Source organism: Mastomys coucha, unplaced genomic scaffold (genome assembly GCF_008632895.1).
Source record: "Mastomys coucha isolate ucsf_1 unplaced genomic scaffold, UCSF_Mcou_1 pScaffold20, whole genome shotgun sequence".
Classification (NCBI taxonomy): Eukaryota; Metazoa; Chordata; class Mammalia; order Rodentia; family Muridae; genus Mastomys; species Mastomys coucha.
The window spans coordinates 44,825,963-44,841,070 of NW_022196903.1; the positions used below are offsets into that span (position 1 = coordinate 44,825,963).

A 15,108-nucleotide genomic window follows, 5' to 3' on the forward strand; every position below is an offset into this window, starting at 1 on the left:
AAAGAAAGGCCAATGCGGAGGGAGACTCAAAGATGCTGAGAAGTCATAGGAGATGGGAATGCTTTGTCCATTGGCATGGAAAACAGAACATTTAAAATTGAGAACTGCTGGGCCTTTCGGAATCCCAGTACTTTCATCTGTAAGGTAAGGTGAACAAGAGCAGCTCTGCTGGGGTGTTTATGAGGATGACATCTATGATGTATGTAAATGTTGGCATTGTGACTCATGGTGGGCACACAATCAATGTCTGTTACCCTCCTGTTGGCTGTGCTACCAGACCCTTGGGGAAAGAGAACCTTCCAGACAACCTTCTTATATTCTTGCAGTCTGTGTTGACTCAATATGGTAAATAGTTTCTTGTCTGAGAAAATATTTATGCAGGATGAATAGGACAAATATTGATTTTGTTCTACCCTGGTATCCATATAACTCAAGGACAAAGGAGACTCTGCACATGAATTTTAGAAACAGTAATGTGCTACTCATTCTCTCAAACCTGTCTTAGTAATGAATGAGTTAACGTGTGTGTTGTGAACAAATGAATAAAGGACTCAAGTGAGAGGGAATGACATCATATCTATTTCAGGGCAACATTAAAATATGTGTTAGTGTGTGTGTGTGTGTGTGTGTGTTAATTATCATAAAGCAGTCAGCTCAGTTAATTTCTGAATAGGGTTACAAATTTAGTATCACAAAACCATTTCATATGCAGGTACCACTCACTGAGTATTTCCCACCTTGCAGTGCATCAATGGTGCGCCAATCACCACTATAGGAAAGAAGAAAGGGCATATGGAATTCACATAGCCCATATAAACCAAAGCCACAGAAAACCATATTGCTTCCTGCAGCTCTGACTGCAAGGAAACATGAAGATGTGTGTCCACATGGCTTGCTGAGTAAGGCAAATTTGGGTCTCTGCACAAAGGAATGAAAACCCACTCTGTAACTAAACCATCTTCCTACAAGAGTCAAGCAAATAAAACTTTTACCACCCCCACCCCCCCACAACCTATAGTCTGGAGTGACAATGATATTGGCATTCGTTTTATTTATTCTGCTTTTGAGCTCTTGAAGCTAAGCATTATTTTCTCATCTGCCAGTGGCTCTTTCATTTTTTTCAGTCTCTCTCCTCCCCACCCAGCTTCTTTTGGAGCCACCTTAATCCCATAGTGATAGTCAAGTAGTGGATGTAATTATGACCCCACCCATGGAGACCTATTCTGACAGTGTCAGGTATATGAGAATGGTTTGCAACATTCAGTGTATCCTCCATCTTTGCCTTCATTAGTGAATGGCTTTCTCACAGCCTTCAAGGGATCTGGCTGGATAATAAAAGGACTCAATTTAAACTTATTTTTAAACAGCAAGAAACATATAGTGGGTTAAAGACTCTATATTATAGCTGCCTCCAGCCATTCTTTTTAATCACCCTTCTATACGACGTCCCTGGAAAGCCATCCATTTACTCAACAGAGGGGCAAAGACTCCTGCAGGGAAGCATTTACTTGCCCACTGACACATACTGAAACCACTGTTCCAGTGGTTCAAAAACCTTCTGTCTGTCATATCCTTCAAAAGCAGACTGGTGGGGCTAATGTTGAGCAGATCACATTCCCAGAGTTGCACATAGCAGGTTGGGTAGAATCCAGTGAAGAAGACTGGAAAATAACTGCCATATTGCTAGTGCTGGCATTCAAGAAACCCTGGTCAGAAATGGAATGTTTGTTAAATGGGAAAGGAAGTAAGAGTCTATCCGCCAGTGTCTGCTAAAACTTAATGATGCCCCTGGCATGTGTTAAAGGAAAGGTAAATCATAGCTCCAAGTTCAATTTTATGTGGACTTTTGAGAAAATGGGACTGAAAAAAAAATTCTCCTCAAAAGCAAGATTGCCAGGCAGGTTCTTCCTTCTATCCCATGTGTATCAGTTCCTCATTCAGTGCCTCTGGGAGGCGAGGTGACCTGAAGTGGGATGCTAAACTACAAGGAGCTTGACCTGCAAAATCCAAGGTAAGCACTGGAAAGGGAAGAAGAGACTGTCAGGAACCTCATCAGTGGTGCTGCACTCAGACCACACTGGAACTTAAATTAGGTAGGATTCTGGCCTGTAGATCAAGGACAGCTTGGTAATGTGGGGTAACAGGGGAAGGCAGGGCTGGGATTATGATTATGCAATAATATCTGAGTTTTGTTAGACACTAGCTATACACAATTTACCAGATACATCACACAAAGTCTTTTTGTAATTTCATAGAGACTGGCTACAAGTGTCACTTCTGGCTGACAGATGAAGAAACTGGAGCTAAAATAAGTGAAGATTCTTGCCCAAAGTTGCCCCCTTGAAGCACAAGTAAGCCAGGATCCAAATCTAAGAGATATAATTCCAGAATTTGGCTTGTTAGTACAGGGTGCTGGATCAGGTCTCCAGAAATCCAGTAGGAGAGTCTTTGTATTGGAGTGTGCTGAGGACAACCCCCTCCTATGGTGTTGTCCTCTTCCTTTGGTGGCTCTTCTGCAGTCTGGCTGTCCCCAGGTTTGAATGTGAACATGAGTGAATGGTGTCAAGAGCCCACCAGAGAAGTCACCTGTTGGGGACACAGGCTGCCAGAAACAGACAGCCAGTAGAAAAGAAAATTGCCTACCTCATAGGTCATGTGAGCTTCTTAGAAACCTGTTGGCTGGACTGAGAAGACAGCTCAGTCGATGAAGTACTTCCTTGTGAAGAAGCAGGAAGACCTGAGTTCAATCCCTAGAATCCACATAAAAATAACTGGACATGGTGGCGCACGCTTGTAATCCCAGTTTGGGATTACCCACTGGGGAGACAATGACAAGAAGATCCCTGAGGCTCAATGGCTAGCCAGCTTAGCAAGTCCTATGCCAATGAAAGATGCTATCTCAAAAAATAATAGATGGTATTTGAGGAATGGCACCCAAGGTTGTCCTTTGGCCTACATATGTACATGAACACACATTAACCTAATACACAAGTATCAAGAAATTAAAATCTATTGGATTTCACTTCAAGCAAAATTGCCTCCTTTCTCCATAGTAGTCCCAGTAGGTTTCATCCAAGAACCAAAACATTGAAACTGGTAAGAATGGTAGCTAATGAGTGAGCCAAAACTACAGGATTCGTTTTCACTGACTATACTGTACGTCTGAAATAATCTAGTGTGTTGTAAATGATATACTCTATTCAAGTGCCCAAAGGCTTACCCAGTGAAAGTGCTCTTTGGTTCCACATGCTTTTCTGGGGGATGCTTTTCAGGAAGAGACATCCACTATGAACAGCCAAACCTATCTCCAGTCACTAAAACCAGACTCCACTCTAGGGTCCAGCTACAGAAAAGACAGATCACTGGTCAGAACTTGACTACAGTCAGCAAGCCCTGGGAGGTTGTAGGAAATGCCAATATCAGTCTCACTTTCAGAAATTCGTAATTGATTTAGAGTGGAGTCCAGACCCCTTGGGTCTCACAGATGCTGCAGAATGCTTCTTCTATGCAGCAAATGCTGAGGGCTGCTGAAGTGGATCTCTAAGTCAGAGAAGGCAAGAAGCTAGCTGGTTCTAATTATGTCCAAAGTCTCTTTCCTAAACTTCTGAATTGCTAAGATAGTTTTCTGGGTTTGCTCTTGATGGTTACTATTGATAACTTTATGATCAATTGTTACTGAATGAGAGCTATACAATATTTTGCATGTAGCAAGATGACAAGCTGTATACAACACAAAAACACATCCATTTTATTGGATTCCTGTCTTTTCAAAATAATGTTCAAGGCAAAGAGGCCAAGAAAATGCATGATAAATTTAGACTGTTATTAATGTGAAACCACCCCTCTGCCCTGGTCCTGTGTCCAGGCACAGAGGGAGTTCCTACAGACAAATCCTAACAGTGCTCACAAATAAACTGTCAGTGAGAAATACAATCTAAGTGTTCCAAGGAAAAACATAAAAGACTTTTGACTTAGAATTTTCCAGAAGGGGCTTTGAAGAGTGTGAGGTACAACTGCCAGCTGAAAGCAAAGGAATGAAGTAAGTGTGTTTAAGCCTCTCCTCTGTACCCTTGACTATTGGATCACTTTTCTCACCCCTAGCTATAAGTGTTCTGTTTGGAAGACACGGTCAGAATCCCTTCAAACAGCAGTCTGAACTTCACACAAGGGCCTGAACTCATTCCCACAAAGGAACAAACTTCAAACCCTGGTTGCCAGCTGACTGTTTAAAGATAGAAGCACAGGGTCTGTACCAATATAACTGCTTCAGTAGGTTCAAGGGATCTTGCCTAGTAGGAACAAGTTCTGGATCTGATTGTAGCCTGCCACAATCCTGCAGGGTGACTTTGGACAAACTATGGCCCCCTTGATGCTTCAAAAACCTTAGGGAGTCAGCAGACATAGAGATATTCTGGCTCACTTGCACAGGGACATTGAGAAGCCCAGATATGCTTCTGAAGAGGCCCTGTTCTTGGCTGCAAAGGAAATGAGGCTGTGCTTTGCTGAAGTCCCCCGAACTTTGAACTTGATGCAGCTTTGTGGTTTGTGTCATGGGCAGGGCTGTGACAGTGGAGTTCAAGTGGCAATGTTTGGCACTTGTGCACAGGGAAGCTCAGGAGACTCACGGCTGGGAGATCACAGCAGATAAAGCAAAGATGGAGCGCTGAGCTATTCCTCTTTGGAAATGAGGCGTTCACATCACATAGCTAGCAAATCAATTGCAACTGTTAGTAGTGAGCTCGGCAACTTTTTTTTTTTTTTTTTGAGTGAAGCAGAATGGGTTGACCAACAAATAATTCTCATGTACTGTGTGGAGCCCAGGGAAGTGAAGGATGCTGGGGAAGGAGAAATGTCACTCATATATGAGAATAAATGTCTGAGGTCTCAAAACTATCGGAACCAGCCTTGCAGACAGGTAATCAAGATTGGCAAAAACATGAGCCAGCTTGCAGCCTAGGAAGGCAGCAAATGGAAGGGAAGGCAGAAGGGAGCTTGGAAAAGAAGGGAGAGCAAGCCAGAGTCCCATTATCAAGGAACAGGAGTCACCCCTGATTCTCCAGTAAGGAACAGAAGGGAAGCACATTTTTCAGGAGAAGGCTACAGCACATCAAACTCAATGTCAGACAACACTTCGCTCAGAGGCACTGGGTAGAACAATTTGGCACTTGATTCATGGTCCCTGCCACCAGCTCTGACTCTCCTATTGTCTTAGGCAAGGAAACATGTTTGCCAAGACTCCATCTGTTGCCCCTGCCTGCTAGTGTCTGCCCTTTGCCCATCTATCTCTGCTTCAGCAACTCTTGTGTCCACAGTGGGGTTGTGTTACAACACAAATCTCAAAGTCACATGTACCACAATGGTCTCCAGCTCCTGATGGGCTCGTAGGGCTGCTGGGTAAAGGAACCAACCAGTCCCATCTTTTTTGTCAGCTTAACCCAAACTGAGTCACTTGGGAAGAGAGAACCTCAACGGAGTAATTGCCTCCATCAGATTAGCCAAAGGGCATGTCTGTGGGACTTTTTCTTGCTTGCTAATTGCTTTCTATAATCCACCGGTGGGTGGTGCCACCCCTGAGCAAGTAGTTCTGAGTTACATAAGAAAGAAAACTGAGCTTGAGCGAGGGGAAGCCAGCCAGTGAGCATCCTTGCACCATAATCTCTGCTTGAATTCCTGTCCTGACTACCATCAGTGACGAACCTGGAAATATCACACAAAATGGACCCTCTCCCCCAGAGCTGCTGTTGGTCATGGTATTTATCACAGCAACAGCATGTTTCTCTAAGCGACTTGGTTCCTCCGAGCAAACTAGAATAGCAAGTGATCCTTGCTTTGGTCACCACCCAGCAGCAAGCTCTCCTATTCCACCCTCATCCCAAGCCTCTTCTCCCTGTTACTCCCAACCTTCCCTTGCCTCCCACATCTCCTCAAAGAAGGAAGCTGAGAAGAAGTCAGTCCTTCAGCTTCCAAGCCTAAGCATCAAACTTGTCTGTGTCTGCATCGACCCTCTCCTGTTTCCCCTGGTCAGGAAGGAAGAGGGGACTGTCACTTGTTTGACATTGTAAAAGCTCTGTCTCTTTCCTACTTTATCATCTCTCTTTCAACCTTGTTCCTCCATTTGCCCTGGCTTCCATTCCTTAACTTCACACACAGCCATCCCTAGGGTTTCCTTCAGTGCTTCAACAGCCTCAAATTGTCCATCTCCTTCCCTTTCCAGTGAACCATCTTTAATTAGATGTGGTGCATGCCCCTTGCTGCCAGCTCCTTGCCTGTCACTCATGCAGACCTGACCTCGGCTTCTTCTCTGGAACTACACTGGCTAAGATCACCTGTGACCAACTTGGATACCCACGGGAATGGCTTCTATGTTTATTCTCTCTGAAGTTGTTTCACTGGGAGCCAGTTCTCCCTGGGCACGGGGACCCCTCATCCTACCACGGGGAGGTAGCAATGCTCCTACCTCCCTTAGAGGCTGCTGCTTCCCAGGTCCACTTTGCTCTTTGCCTGCTGCTGCCTTTGTCTCCATTAGCACCTGTTGGCGGCCATCTTTCCTTTATAAGACCACACAGTGCTCTTTTCCAAAAGACAAACACGAGCATATCAACACTCTACCTAAAATTCTCTGGCGCCACCCATCACCTACAGAACATGGGCCCCTCTTGTGAAATGAGGCTCCATATAATCTGATCCCCACAGTTGGACAGGCTGCATTTCCATCCCGTCTCAAAATCATAAAATCAGTGGCTTAAGCCATCCTAAAAAGCTCTATCAAACAGGAGCAAAAATATGATAACTAGAAACCAGGCAAGAGTAAACAGGAGGGCATTGTAACAGGAATGATTCACACAAGCTTTGATTAATGTCTCTTCTTGTTACTATTGTTTCATATTTAAATGAATTTTTTTCCTTCCAGATAAGCTCTCTCCTGTCTCTTTGTTTCTGCACAACTGTGTCCTCTGTCTGGTATGGTCTTTTCCACCTGGTGAATCCCTCTTCCTTCAGAATCCATCCTAAATCAATGTCCTACCCTTCACAAAACCATTCTTTGTTTGCGTCCCCAGCCTTCCCTTCCAGGGCCCTGCAGATTCACTGACTCTTTCTCTTTTTATCCATAGCATCTTGAAACAGCTTCACTCCGGCAATTGTCCAACTGTGCTGTAGTGTTTTATGGAAGGGCTTGTTTCTGTCACCAGGCTGAGAGCTCCCTGAGGACTAGAATAACGTTTGAATCCAAGGCCCTAGAAGCAGCCATGCCTGCCACCTAGCAGATGCAATGAATGATGGATTTTGTTAAGTTAGGTCATACAAAATTGCCACTTTTATAGGTCACAAATGACCAAATGCCAGCAATTTCACATCATCCAGCCTATTAATATATATTCAGTGTCCTTCTTATACTTTCTAAGCCCCTTGCTAGCATAGTGTTGTGAATCTTCAGGGAAGCCTTGAAGGACAGGATAAGAATTCATGATGGTCACCGTTTAAGTGACACACTGGTGACAGAGTCAGAACCACAACTTCCAACAGTCACAGCCCACACCCTGGGTCCAGAGTACAGGTCTTGTGGAATCCTAGTGAGAAATAATCTCTAAGGGTCACCTGCCTGGCAGCCCAGAAAGCCAAGCACATAAATCATTCATAAGCGGCTTTCTGTCTTTCCTATCATTTGTCCAGTGTTGAAGATGATATGTTCTCCCACAGTAATGATTTAGTATTTCCCTCACACCTCACCAAGGAGTCCATTCCTAACCCATCAGTCTGTTGCTTCAACGTGTCGATTCCTGACTTTGTGGAGATAAAGCGGTTGAAAATGCACCCAGCTTAAGTTACGCTTCTACAGCTCACTGTACTGAGGCAGCCCTCAGCTTTACCTCACTCTCAAGAAAGAGCTCTTTGTGCTTTCTAATCAGACAAGTGAAGATCATTAAACAGTGTGCCCCCAGTTCCTTTAGCCCATTTTAACCACAGAACACCCCTCAGTATCCTGACAACCTTAATATCCAATGGGATGACATTGGGCAAACAAGGCTCCAAAATACTTTCATATTTCCTTTTAACTGTTAAAATAAAAGGCAGATGTGAGTTTCTAGTAGGATCTTGTATTGTGTACAGTACCAAGGTGACCTCCCAACCTTTGCTAGCTCACACTTCTGTTTACACAGCCTCCATTCCAATTATCTCCTTGCCAAAGGCTCAAAGCTGCCACCTCATACTTAGAACACACCTGTGCTGTTACAGCCATGCATAACAATCAAGCTTTCATTGCCTGTTTTGCGTAACAATTCAGTGTGGGATTAATTTGCTACAATTGCAACCTTAGTTGGATTCTAACGATTAAATATTGGGAGGCAAGGAATTTCCCAGGGCCCATTGTTTTAAATTCAGCCTTTCTGAAGGCTCACCAAACACTTTGATCCCACCACTCCAAGCCTGTCTGAACCCCTCAGAATCGCTGTCACTTCTATATTGTATTGTAATGCTTTCAACTGTGCTGCCTTAAATTAATTGAATTTACCTTAAGCTGTGAAGCAATTTTGCTAGAAAGTTTCCTGATCAGTTCCAGCAGCTCTTTATTGTATACTTGCTACATGTTTGAATTCTAGGCTAGGTGTTGAGACTGCGTTCAAAGCCCACAGTTGGGAGGAAAAGGCCATTCGTACACAGCAGCAATAGTGGGTACCATGCCATTAAAAACATAAAAGAATCATTGGAAAGTCAGCATGCCATGCAAGTTGTACAAAGAAAGATGCCACAGCTGGACCTGGCCTATGGTCCGAGAGATTAGGAGGGCTGAAGGGTTTAGAAAGAATGAGAAGAGAGGAGATGTAGTATAGAGACAACCACAGATCCCAGTGCAGCCCACCCCCAGACCTGTATAGGTGCCTAAACAAATGTTGCTCAGCAGCCCCTTTCTCAAGTCGCTATTTACTATTTGTGTCTGCACCTTCATTATTTTGCAATCATGATGACAGAAGAGACTAGCTCCCTCATGAGCACACTGATTTTGAGTCCCTGCCTAGGCACATGCTCAGTAAGTACACACTGAAATGTCCTTTAAAAGTGGTCAGTTGTAGAAGCTTCAGACAGGCAAATGGACGAGGATTTCAGCTTCCTTGGATGACAGCCGCTGATGTCTAGCTTGAGAGTGGTGATATACAAAGTAACACTTGGGGATTTTTACCTGGAAACAGTGTCTGAAATGAACTGGGAAAGGGAAGGGCGTGTTAGAGGTGGATAAAGAAGAGTTACCTCTCTAATCACCTACCTGGCACTTTATCTCTGCCCTCCAACTTAACATTTTATAATCTTCATACCCTCTGTGCTCCTCAGCCTGTGCTCCTGTCTCCTCTCACGGCTCAGTAGTTACCAACCCAGACTCTGTAATATTTAATATCAACACTGTAGCCTGTAAAATATAGATCTTTGATTATGTGGTTATTATTATTTAAAAAAATCCTTGCAAACAATACTTAAAATGCAAAGAAGCAAATAGAGCCTCAACTCCTCCTCCAAAAATCGCCATCCACACTGGTGAGCGTTCTCCCGAGCATCTCTGCATACATACTCAAGCAGATGGCTGGCTGTGTGCATAGAGATTTACATAAATTAGATCGCGTAATACTCATTTTTTAAAGTAACTTGTATTGCTTTTCCTGAGCAATACTCATAAATGTCAGCAAGCATGAGCCTGGGTAACTGACTGGGGTGCATCCTGACCACTCTGTATGTCACTGCTTACGTAACAAGGTCCCTGGAGGAGGGGGAAGACTTTGTTTCTACTTTTGCTGTCTTGGAGGTCACACTAAACATGTTTATGTACTTAACCTTCTTTCCATATTGCCATGATTTTAATACACCCATTCCTTAAACTTACAAATTATACATTTGAATAGTATCTGTCTCTTGCCCACTGATTCTAATTCCTCCTGGTTATTCCACCTCTCTGGTGGCTTCTTCCCAGCCTTCATTATGATACCATTTTCCTGGCTTTCCTTGAAAACACTTTGTGGTTTGCTTATTATTCTCTACTTTCCACAGTTTTCACTCAACTAGTCTCCTTTGCACTCATCGAGGAAAACTATGCATTTGGGTTTCCTGTTGTGACAGCTCTCCTGGAATTCAGATAGATTATCTGCTAGCTACTGCCCCAACGCATCTTGTTACCCCAGCTCTATCCTTAGCCCTACTCAAGTCCTTGCAAGCTTGCCCATTTAGATGCTTCATGCTTCATTGTTATTACAGTCTCTCATGTTACTCTCTATGTCCAATGTGGCGGTTTGAGTGAGAAGTATTTTTCGTGGGCTCATGTGTTTGAACACTTGACCCCTGGTTAGTAGTGCTGACTGGGCAGGTTATGGGACCTTTAGGAGGTAGAGCCTTGCTGGACTGGGCTTTGAGGGTTTATAGCCTTCCTCATCTACTGTTCCCTCTCTGCTTCAAGTGCATGGAGGAGCAAGTTAACAGCTGGCTTCCTGTTCCTGCTGCAGCCATCCCTTCTCCCCTAGTTTCCATGTCTTCTCTGCCATATAGAACTGTATCCTTCTGGAGCCAAAATAAACCCTCTCTGTCCTAAGTTACTTTTGGTCTCACTACTCTTACCACAACAACAGGAAAGTAATCACTATAGCCAATAACTCTCTGAATCTGTGAAATGTATGACCTAAAGATCAGAAACTATTGATGGCTGGGCTGGTAGGGAGCCAGGAAAGTCCTGAGTGGATGTGTATTATTGACATGGACACACCTATGTTAAGGACCAATATCTCATCCCCATGGGAGTGCCAAAACCTTCCCTAGGCAGACTCAGGAATGGGGGGAAAAAAACCTTCCTTAGGTCCAAGTGCAAATGTTGACAATCTCCCAAGAATTTATCCACCACAGCTTTCTCCCCAGGATGTTTATATCCTAAAGCTTGCTCCTCTACAGAGATGGCTCCTACTCAGATCAGCTAAACCTGCCTCCTTGTTTGACTGTATACTATAAACCCACGTACTTGTTCAGCAGTATGCAACAACCCCATCTCTCTGTTCAACTGTATATAATAAACATTCTGAACTTCTGGGGATGTGGGTGGGAGGGGTTACCCTTCTCTGTTCAGAAGAAGCCAGACTGACTCCCCATTCTCAGATTGTGTGTTCCTATGTCCAATGATTCTTCACTGCCTATCATTTCTTCATTTCCTCACCACCACTAGTCAGGGGTCCAGCCCCTGTGCTATGAGAGGATATGTCATGCACTACACCAAAGCAAGGGTGTAAACCAAAGAAAGGAAGACGAAATAATTGGGTTACAGGAGCCCCAGAATAGGAGGGAGGCAAAGGGGATCCCCAGGATGACAGGAAAGAAGTCGAAGATAACAGAACAGCTGCTCAACCAGCCTAGGTTGGAACCCATCCAAGGCATGCAAGATAATGCAAGGCTCTTGGGAAATGTTGTCAAAAGGAAAGAGAAACTTCTAGAACAGATAGTGTGTTTGAGCATAGTGATGGGAGGGATGTTAACACAGTTTGCAAAGGAGTTGGGATGGATTAGTGGCTGCTGCATAGGCATAAAAAGTATATATATACACATACATATACACACACATACTATACATATATATATATATATATATATATATATATAGAGAGAGAGAGAGAGAGAAAGAGAGAGAGAGATACATATATGGATATATAGTCACACCTACATGGCTCAGCCTAATATTTCCTTAATTTTAATGTCATCAGTATTGAATTGTTCATGGATTAATTGAAAATATAGATATGACCATACTGGAAAACTGGATTAAAGAAATTATATATATATGTGTGTGTGTGTGTGTTGTGTTGTGTGTGTGTGTGTATGTGTGTGTGTGTGTGTGTACCCATAAGAAAATGGGATATCTGTGAGAAAGGAATCCCCATTTCTGATATTAAGATTATGAATAAATAGCATCTAAAGAAGAAAGCACTTAAAGAAAAGGCTTGAGAGATAATTAGTGAGGATAGTTTTCCACACAAGCATAAGGAGTTGAGTTTCATTTCTAGAAACCACGTAAAAAAAAGCCAGGCATGGTGGCACATGCCTGTAATCCCAGTGCTGGGGAGAAAGATAGATGAACTCTGGGGTTCACTGTCCAATCGACCTAGCTTACTTGGCAAGTTCTAAACCAATGAAAAACCATGTTTCAAAAAAACAGAGGTTAACACTGTCTGAAGAATGTCACCTGGCCCTCACACATGCACACTTACCTGCACACACATATAAATATTCACACACAAAAGAAAATACAAGGAGAGATAGAGAGGAAAAGGGAGAGAGAAAGAGAAGGAGAGAGAGGGAGGGAAGAAGGTAGGGAGGGAGAAAGTGAGGGAGAGAGAGAGAATTAAAGGACTAAGCTAAGAGAGAGGAATGAGGAGTAGAAGAGCAGGACCAGATCTTGTGCTCCGTGTATGTCCATAAATTCTTTTGGACTTTAAGTATGTGTTATGTACTACTTTTTTTTTTAAACATTAAAAAGAAAGAAAATTTAGAAAGTTCAAATTATCTACTAAGAGGAGTGCTGGAGAAAAGGCTTATGGGTTAAGAGAACTTGTTGCTCTTCCAGAGGACACAAGTTCAGTTCCCAGCACCCATATTAGGCTGCTCACAACCCTTGTAACTCCAGGTTCAGGGAATACAGAACTCCCTTTCGTCTCTGAAGCCACCAACTCACGCATCATATCCATAAACTCATGCGGGCATGTACACCTTCACATCAATAATAAACCTTGTAAAATGTACTTACTAATAGGTAAACGATTAAATGAAAACATTTCTTTTGTACAGTAGAGCATGGGATACTGTTTTAAAAAATAAGGAATTTACATAGATAAATGAATAGGTGTTCAAAATACATTGAAAAATGAAAAACATGTTGTAATTAGGTATTATCTGGTTTACTTCCCCCATCACATTAATAAGCCATTTTTTAGAATGAAGCAAATTAAAGGAAGAGTAACCAATAATGACTTAGGAGATGAAACTTCACTTTCTATATCATGGATCTCGGTAATTGTTTCACTGTGAATAAGAAAAATACTTTGCCCTGTCGGTTTCTTGTTACAAAGTTATAACAAGGATTTCTCATATCTTCTGAGCACTTTATAGCCCTAATATGCCTGTCCCATCAACCCTTAACACAGTGTGACTACCCTCACACAAAGTCAAAGTTCACTTAAACTGAAATGGAAAGTCAAAACCACGCGATCATCTCATCCTCATCTCATTAGATGGTGAAAAGGCCTTTGTCAAAATCCAATACTCTCTTCATGAAAACAGGCTTGCAGAGATAAGGATACACACCTCAACATAATAAAGTCAGTTTACAGGAAGTCCACAGCAAACATCAACTTAAGTGGAAACTCATTTCACTGAAGTTAGGGACAAGATAATGCTGTCCACTCTCTCCATACCTATTCAATATAGTACTTGAAGTCTTAGCTAGAGCAATAAGACAAGTGAAGGAGGTCAAGGGGATACGAATTGGAAAGGAAGAAGTCAAAATATCTTAATTTGTAGATGAGATGATAGTATACATAATTGATCCTTAAAATTTCACTGGAAAACTCCTATAGCTGATAAACACTTTCAGCAAAGTAGTTCTATACAAAATTAACTCAAAAATAGTAGCCCTCCTATATACAAATGACAAGGTCTGAGAAAGAAAACAAGGAAAGAACTCCTTTCACAATAGCCTCAGTAATATAAAATATCTTGGGATAACTCTAACCAAACAAGTGAAAATGTTGTATGATCAAAAAAAAATTCTTTAAGACATTGAGAAAAGAAATTGAACACATCAGAAAATAGAAAGATCTCACATGGTCATGGATCATTAGTATTAATATAGTAAAAATGACTATCCTACCTGTGGTGACTTGAATATGTTTGGCCTCAGGAGTGGCAATATTCAGAGGTGTGGCCTTGTTGGACTTCTTGTGGACTTCTTGAAGGAAGTGTGTCACTGTAGGGGTGGGCTTTAAGACCCTCTTCCTAGTTACCTGGAAGACAGTCTTCTCCTGGTTGCCTTTGGATCAAGATGTAGAACTTTTGGCTCCTCCAGCCTCACATATGCTTGGATGCTGCCATGCTTCTTGTCATGATGATAATGAACTGAACCTCTGAAAACTGTAAGCCAGCACCAACTGAATGTTGTCCCTTATAAGAGTTGCCTTGGTCATAGTGTCTCTTCACAGCAATGGAAACCTTAATTAGGACACTGCCAAAAGCAATCTACAAATTTAGTGCAATACCCATAAAAATTACAACACAATTCTTCACAGATCTTGAAAGAACAATTACTTTCAGCTTCATATGGAAGTAGGAAACACCCAGGAAATCTAAAACAATCTGAACAATAAAATAATTGTGGAAGGTCTCACCATCCCCAACCTCAAATTTTGTACTATAGAGTTATAGCAACAAAAACATCATGGCATTGGTACAAAACAGACACATTGATCAATTAAATGAAATTAACTTAAAGACCCAGACATAAATCCACACACCTATAGGCACCTGAGTTTTTAATAAAGAAGCCAGAAATAACATATTGAAAAATAAAAACATCTTCAACAAATATACTCCTTTCCCTTTTAATCCTATAATTTCTTTGCATAAGTTTTGTGTGCTTAGGGGATTCCTGAGTGTGTAAATGAATGGATCTCTGAGTCTGTTTCTTGTGCCTTTTTCTTGAACTCTTTTCCTTCTGTTTGTCTTTTCCTATTCAAGTGTGTTGTTTTGTGTTTTATCTTATTGTATTTAATTGTATTATTATCCCTTAGAAAGACATTTTATTCTAATGAGACATGAAAGGGAATTGGAGGGGAGATAAGGGGAACTAGGAGGAATGGGGGAAGGAAAACCATAATCCAGATATATAATATGAAAAAAAATCTATTTTTAATAAAGGGGTAAAAAGCCTCTCTGTGGAGGGCTTCTCTTGACTTACAGAGTGGCTCTCAACCTTTCTAATGCTGAAACCCTTTAATACAGTTCCTCATGTTGTGGTGAACCCCCAGCCATAAAATTATTTTTGCTGCTATTTCATAACTGTAATTTTGCTATTATTATGAATCATAGTGTAAACAT

General features: G+C 42.1%; 1 long non-coding RNA gene across 1 annotated transcript in view; it reads right to left on the minus strand.

The window, feature by feature from the left end:
• The window catches only part of LOC116098889, a 43,995-nt gene extending 30,005 nt beyond the window's left edge, over window positions 1-13,990 (minus strand). Inside the window, exon 1 of the long non-coding RNA XR_004121983.1 lies at window positions 13,886-13,990. This is a non-coding gene — a long non-coding RNA (uncharacterized LOC116098889). The remainder of the gene's footprint in view (window positions 1-13,885) is intronic.
• Window positions 13,991-15,108: the final 1,118 nt, after the last annotated feature.